This window comes from Hyalella azteca, unplaced genomic scaffold (genome assembly GCF_000764305.2).
Source record: "Hyalella azteca isolate HAZT.00-mixed unplaced genomic scaffold, Hazt_2.0.2 contig4739, whole genome shotgun sequence".
In the NCBI taxonomy this organism is placed as follows: domain Eukaryota; kingdom Metazoa; phylum Arthropoda; class Malacostraca; order Amphipoda; family Hyalellidae; genus Hyalella; species Hyalella azteca.
In genome coordinates, this window is record NW_025934950.1 from 84,591 (window position 1) to 93,049 (window position 8,459).

Here is an 8,459-nt window from a genome sequence, read left to right on the forward strand (position 1 = left end):
TCGTTACTCGCTATTAACCCTCTACCGCCGTATGTCACTCTCCGGCCGGAGCATAACTTTCAACCTAAATTATACGAAAACTATTGAGTGTAGCAACCTGAGGGCGTTTGTACGCAACAGAGAACATTTAAAGTTATCGTACGTGGCGGCAATCATCGGTGCAAGTCATTTTGTGCTCACTGGAACGTATCCTTTTTGGGATACGTTCCCAATATTGCTCCGGTTACTCATGTCAGGCGGTAGAGGGTTAAGCGGAATTCGCACCTTCAGCCTGCCAGAGACAACAAATGTCATAATAGCATCATCATATTAATTATCACCCAGATTATCAGAAAAATCATAAAATTAATAGTCATTTATTGATGATCGATTGTATTGTCCGTAACTAAACTAATTAAAAGTAACTTAGAAAGGTAACTGGCATCTATTGTGCTAAGTCAATGGAATAGAACAAGCATAGAACAAAACAAAGGCAAGCGTGTAGCTAATGAAGCCCAAGTGACACATTGAGAAGCACAGTCTAGGGTCATCTAGACACAGCAACATCGTCCGCAAGACGGAACCTCAAGAAATATTAGCGACAGGTGTGACTAAAGCGCGTCAGTAGAACACAAGTCGCTCAAACGTAGCAGGTGTGCCAGCAGCAAGTAGATCTTTTATGTGAGCCTAAAAGAATATTGCCATACTGTCGGTACGTACAGTGAAGCAGTTCATTTCACGAAAGCTTATGATTACAATATTATATAATCTTGTGATTATATAATCATGGCAAACAAGTTACAAAAGAGCAATTTTCCACCACCAAAAACATCACCAGTTAATGCAGGCATGATAATATTTGATCGGTTGTAATACCGTGCTGAACTCATATAGGATAATTAAGAACTGATAAGAATGACTCAAGCTGCCACGCGAACCTCTTCATGACAGAAACGCTTGGCCATCATTCGTTTGGTCAGCAATTATAAATTCTCCCAAATAATTTCAGAACTCTAACTAAATACGCTTTTTGCTTGTCAAATAATTTGCACTAAAATACTTGTACGCCCCAAAATATTAACACAACGCAGTTCATTTTAATATTCAAACTCTGATTGTTATTGCTCTCAAGCATAAGTTAGAACGAACGGTGAAAAGAATTAATCTTTTATGGATATAAAATGTTGATAGAAAAATAAACGTTAGTATTGCTAGCTAAGTTATCTCTATTAATGATAGAGATGTACTAAACCAAGTTTGAGTCGTAAGTATAGATTACATTTACCACAAAAATTGCGTATAACGTTTAGGTGTGAAGATTTACACAAGCAAAACAATCATGAAAATGAAGTATGTCGACGTCCCGAGTTCTAATCAATCTATGAAAACTTTCTACCGCTTTCTGCTACATCTAAAACCAATTTTAGATTATACATGAGCATAAATAGTAATGTCAATAGAGAAAATTTTGTCCTTCAGTAATCATTCGAAGATGGTGAGATGTTGAATTCAAGTCCAAGTCAATGGAGAAAATGTTGTCCTCCGGTAATGATTTACGGATGGATGTGATGGTGAATTAGGTGCTTCTAGGAGACACACGCTCATAGGTATACATTGAGTTAAGAACATAAGCCACCCATGTAGCGTCGCACGCAGACGGTGTATGGAGTGAAGTCTGGCGATTGTGGAGCCGGACGCTGGCGCAGCGGGAGGTGGTCCGTGGCTGTGCCGCCTGTCACTTACCAACACACAACAAAAAATACAACAAAATTAAGCCTAAAGCTGTGTTCTGCTCAAAAAATATGGGAAAACAATGTCAAAAATAGCCGAAAATTATCGGATCGATGCAAGCGTTACGAAAATATATAACAAATTTTCTAAAACCTCAATTGAAATTATATCAGTAAGGGTTGAGTAAAAAAAACATAAGTCAATTGTTGTGTTATTTTCATGAAATTAATACCAATAAAAAAGCATTGTTTTCTGTTTCGGTTCGCATGAGATCATCAATAGGATCCATCAAGGTTAAAAAAAAGTTCAACGATTGGACCGCTGTCAAAAAATTTATCAATAACTCATTAGAAGTAATAAAAAAAATTATTTACCAGTAGAAGCTTTAGTAACAGCACACAAAAAATGTATTCATTCTTTACTACCTTTACAATCTAGAATGTCCGTTGCCATCTATAGATAATTATGCTAGTAAATTTAATATTAATTTCTCAATGAAAAAAAAATACGGTGAATATTTTTTCATAGTCTTTACCAACCGCAAGCAACACAAAATGTAAAATCTCCAGAGACTGTTAGACAAATAACTTCAAACATTCTTCGTTTTAATACAAGTTGAAGGAGAGCTATCGTTCAGGCTCAAAACCGTCCTGCTGACCAAGTTTAGTTCTCATGACTCCAAACCAAAATATGGAAACCGAAACACCAACAATGAGGCACCACTACAGCAGAAGTGGCTCAATAAAACACGTAAACGAAGCATGTGGAACAAACGGCTACACATTATACCAAGCCTATTTATCCCCCAGAGAATTTTAAATTGGTGCATATTTTGAACCTAGGAAGATATAAATCGATTATGTAAATGCAATAAAGCCGTTATCTAACCAAATAGGGTTATCAAATATAGGGCGTTATCTAACCAAAATTTTAAAAAAATCCGTGAGCATGTTTATTCGAAGACCATAATTTGCCGAAGTTCCAGATCGGAAGTGATGATTCAAAATTATTTGGGACAGACCAAGAAGTGAAAAAGGCGTGCTTGAACAGTGGAACATTTTGACAGAACAGCTAGGCAACGGAAGCATCGTTGCGCATCCTCGCATTGCTGCATTCGTATGAACATTGTAGAATGAAAAATTTATAAGATCGCAGATCATCACGAAAACAAGCACACAATGGAGGCAGAGAAGCGCAAAGCGCATTCCTAGAGCGACTTTTGAAGGTATTAAGCACGTCTTTCAGAAATTCAATGCGGCCAGTCAATGTGAAAACCTGGGGCTTAGTTAGCAGACACGTCACTCGCCATTACATTTACCATCAGCGATGTAAATTGCGCCATACAAAACTAAGGAGATGCATATTACAACTAAATTTGATACTAAAATTCCGTATAAATATTACACCCTCACAAACAGGCATTTTGCATGGATGAAATATTTTTTAATTTATTATCATATATCATTGCGAAACTCCCAGAATTTTTTCTACATCATTTAATATCACGAGGGTCCGTGAGCATTAAGACATATAACAATCCGTATTTAGGTAGCACAATACGTTGAAATAATATTGTTCGGTGAGGGAAAAAGGCAAATTTCTAGAATATCACGACGAAAGGCAAGCGCACGCCGAGGAAGAGAGTACAAGCAGAAGAGCGGACACCGTGAATGGCAGAGCACAAAGATGCCACAACAAAAGACGAGGCTGGTGAAGGAAGGAGGTACGGCAAGCTAGACAGCCTCACGAACATTCCTGCGTAAGCCTCCCGCTGAGAACCCAAGTCCTCTTTTCTGTGAAGAATGAAGCGGCGGCCTGTAGTGTACCTCACACGCTGCACGCACCGTAGTGTACCTCACACGCTGCACGCACCGTAGTGTACCTCACACGCTGCTCGCACCGTAGTGTACCTCACACGCTGCACGTACGTGAGCCACGTGCAAAGATGTCTCAATGCTTGTGGGTGACGTTACTTCAAATTTAATATAAGGCCAGCAATCAAAGCTAATCACTACCTTTTGAAGAATCTATCGACAAAAAAATGAACATGAATGCAAAGATAGGGCCCAAAAATACTAGCGAAGAGTCGAAGATGTATCAAACGACTAGTAGGAAATCTCATTGCACAAAATAAACCTTATATTAATACTTATAAATCTCCTGATAAGGCGAAGAAAAATTGTGGCAAGTACTGCTACTTGACAACAGCGTAACAGTACTCGCAGTGCCCCTAAGGCGATGGCAGTTGCATCAACTTGGCATCAACAAAATTTGCACAGCAGCAATTCAAGTTCTATGATAGCAGCAGCAACAGCACAAGCATAGCGAAAGAAACAGCAGTAATATGGCAGCAGCAACAGCACAAGCATAGCGAAAGCAACAGCACAAACATAGCAAAAGCAACAGCAGTAATATGGCAGCAGCAACAGCACAAGCATAGCGAAAGCAACAGCAGTAATATGGCAGCAGCAACAGCACAAGCATAGCGAAAGCAACAGCAGTAACATGGCAGCAGCAACAGCAGCAGCAACAGCACAAACATAGCAAAAGCAACAGCAGTAATATGGCAGCAGCAACAGCACAAACATAGCAAAAGCAACAGCAGTAATATGGCAGCAGCAACAGCACAAACATAGCGAAAGCAACATCAGTAATATAGCAGCAGCAACAGCACAAACATAGCGAAAGCAACATCAGTAATATGGCAGCAGCAACGACAACAATGAGACGCTCGCAGTGACACAAGCAAGTCGTGAGCAGGCGTAGCCAGCTAGTGGCTCATAAATAGCACGAGAATGATAGCCAGCACGAGCATTAGGACGTCTGTGTCACACACGACCTCTCCAAACCTGTCCATTTGATCATACGGTTACACCTCATCAACGGCTACCGAAACACATCACCAGCGCCTCTCAGTACTACCATCAAATCTGCAACAGCACTCGACAATCGGGGCCGCAGAATTGACGACGCACGCAGTGGGGACTCACACACCTCGTAACTCTAGACAGCTACTCGCTCATCTTTTGAAGTTCCTTCATGTCGCGCTCAGCTATCTCTAACATCGGTATGTCATTTCGTCGAGTGCGAGTAAACTACAGCACGTAAACCTAATTCAGGAAGTAAAGTGAATAATGAAATATTCATGATGCCTAGTGTGTGCGGGCATACAACACCTATAAGCAAATACGAGTTCCCTTGACAGAAAACTTTTTCTTTTCCAACATCTATTTGCTCGATATAGCAAACATAAATAATTTTTTCGTAGCCGGTATATCCGACGTAGGTACAGTTATAAAACCAAATTCAGTGTTGTTATGCGCAACAAACACCATTTCAAGCGGGTTTCATTAAGTTTTCGAATCCGTAAGCATTCAAGATGACGCAGTGCCAAAATTGGCACACATCAATTTCAGTTTCATCAAAATCTTGAAAGAATGACTACCTCTATCAACAAATAAAACACATAAAAATATCAACACATAAAACATACCCACCAGTGGCGCTAGAGTCAACTTCCAAGACTGGCCATCAAGAACGACACATTCCCTTTCAAGAAGTGACCAGCATAGCATGATAAAACCTTAGCAGCAAGCAGCGTCAACGTCAAATTAACCTTAAACGAGTGACTAACACTGCGTGATTCGACATCGACGGTAACTAACATCAACGTCTCATTCTTCTTCAATAAGTGACCAACAGCAGCATCGCCGTCTTCCAATGAGTGACGAACATAGTGCGAGTGAGCAGAACAGCGAAGCATCGCAATCACGATTAGAGTAACATCAGCATGGGAGACAACGTCTTCAGAAAGCGCCGGCACAAGCAATGTGCGCCAGATTTACGAGTCACGCAGCAGCAGCGGCCACGGAGCGTCTCGTGGGTGTAGTGTTTGCATGGCAGTCGGAGGTCTTTGTCCAGCCATGTTTGTCCGAGCCTCCGTATGTCTGCAGCAAGTGTCTCAAGTGAGACGAATGATCACAATGAAAGACAAACAATATTCTCATCGCGGAAGTCTCACACAATTCAACTGCTCGAATTATTCATCCACAAAATTGGAGAAATGCGCCGTGAGAATGAGTCTTGTCGAAGTCATGAGAGAGATCATAATTATATAAATAATCATAAATAGTCAACCAACATTAGATAATCATATGATATAAGAATTAAAATGAAAGGCGTGAACTGTGCCTTAATTAGGAATTTTCTTAGTAGCGGACAAATTGACTTGAAAATTCAACTGTTATTTAATCCAATCGTTGAAGTTCAAAAAAAGTCTTGGCTAGAAATGTTCTCACTCATCTCATTTACATTCGCTTATTCCACAAAGGTCGACTCAATGACCGAATTTTAGGCGAGATTGCTGGGAAACGCAATCCCGGAAAAAAGTGCGCCAAAGCACTGGATACCGGGAATAAACAAATAAATTTAATCAAATAGACCATGATATGTTGATATGTAATTGATAGCTCTTAGGTCTCGCCAGTCAATTTAAAGGAAATAAACAAACGAGAATGAAGCGATGGCAGGCAAAAGGCGATCATGAAGCCACCACGAGAAGAAGGAAGAGGCATTAGGTTATCACTGAGGTATTCGGCGACGTCAGATGAAGCGTAAGATATGCTAATTCTAAGTCCCCAAGTCGCGCTTCACATCTTTCCCATTTCGCTCGCAACGCAAACACGAGACAAAAACGACCGTTTCGGAAGCCCACGACACGCCGGAGAGCTATCGCGCCGCGCTACGCAACCTATTATAGAGCGACGCGCCAAGAACAGCGCACAGATTGAGTATTTCAATGATACGCGCCACGCTTTCACGCCCATATACACTGACTATAGAACGCACTAAATAAGCAACACAAAAAACATAACGCCGACGTCCCAGCGACAACACAGGTCACTAACAAAGCTACAGGGCTTCCAACTTCAAAGAATTTCAGATAAGATCTCTCACACAAATGAAAACTTTGCAAAACAAATTACTTCACCGGAAATCAAAATTAATCCGGTGCCCGATCTAATCTCGCTAGAGGCCCGAAATTATCTCATATTTAAAACAAACTTTGATTCAATCCATGTAAAATTGCTCACACGCTTATATTCCAAACTATTTTATTGAAAGATTTCAAGATTCAAGAACCCTTAGTAGTGAGTAAAACTTCACTCTGCTCAAGGTGAAGCAGGAGGAGGCCACATAGGTCGAATGAGGCCCGTCACAAACTCATCATTACAAGTCTCGCGGTACCAACGGCAAGTTGCGCTCTTATTGTGATCCATGCCCAGCCACGGAAGCTGGGACCCGCGTGTCTAGAGCGGCGTGTGTCTAGTGTGTGGACTGATCCGTCCACTAGTCACGGGCAAACGTGTCACCCGAGATGCGGGCAGAACACGGCCCGACATGACACTGGGCGAAACACGAAACCCGCGACACGATGGGCAACAGCGATAGCTAACCCATGATCGGAACATCGCCTATCCAGAGCTGCTCTTCTGAGCCCTTTGTTACGTATTCACGCTCGAAAAGCCATGCAGTTGTATTACCGCACCACATCTGACAAACACGACAGGAGTAGGGAAAACTAAATCAACACAGAACACAAAAAAAAAAACGAGTTAAAGATTGATCGTTTGGAGACATGGTTTGTGAAAGCTCTTCAAAATTTACACCATTCCGCGCTTCTATTTCACAGTTACACTCCTTTTTGCCACAAGCCGCACAATGTGCATTTTTTAATTAAATTACAGATCTTAATTGTATTCCAATGGATAGAAATAATCCGCTTCTAAATGCACGAACATATAAAAATGCTTTCTCATCCACCACCACCACTTTATCATGAAAGAAACCATCTTCAACAAAGAAATTTTCCCATTTAAAAATAACTAAAAAATACCAGCAAATAAACCTTCAATCGATGTGTACTCGTGACAAGTACCAAAGCACCTGCAATTCCCACAGCAAATTCACAATGTACTTCATACATGAAGTACACAATCCTCGCCCCCGTCAAGTCCCGACATTCTCTCCCTCACACACACACGCACACACAGTCCTGTAGCTGGCGTGCTCTTCATTCAATAACACACACTCAAATGCTCGCCAAAGTTGCTCGGATGACCATCGTAAAGGAGTTATGAGAGGGGAACCTGAGAGGCAAGCAAGCAAACGTTCGCTCCAAATGATGCTACACCTTCTGCTGGTGGCCTCGGCTTGCTCGTTGCTCAGTCTTATTGCTGTCGCCCGGCCTAATCATCTTTAACCAATTACATGCAGATTTCCTCGCTCGTTCCGGCGACATCTTCGATGAATTCCGATCGCGAGAGTCCATTGAAATTTATTTGCTGATGCTCTTGTCTTAGCAGATATTGATCATTAATAACAAGAATTCGTGCATCTAGCCAAAAAGTGAAAGTAATGGAACGTCAACGCTTTATATGGAATACATGGGAGTAATCATGTGCTCTACTAAGGACGTTTCTCCCACGTACCGCAGCATCCCACGTAACTCAGAAGTTAAAGGAACACTTCTTGAACAGCAAAAACACAATACAAATTAATGCGAGATGGCAGCGAATGTTTTTAGTAGCCTGAAGTGTGGGTGGCTCGACCGCCTCTGCACGGTTTCATGTTGCGTGTTGAAATAAAAATGGACTAATGATATGTACAAAAAAATCGTAAATTTGATTGGAAAACAAACAAGTAAAATTAACCAAGTTGTGTCGTAGTTATTCAGCCAGTAAGTCATT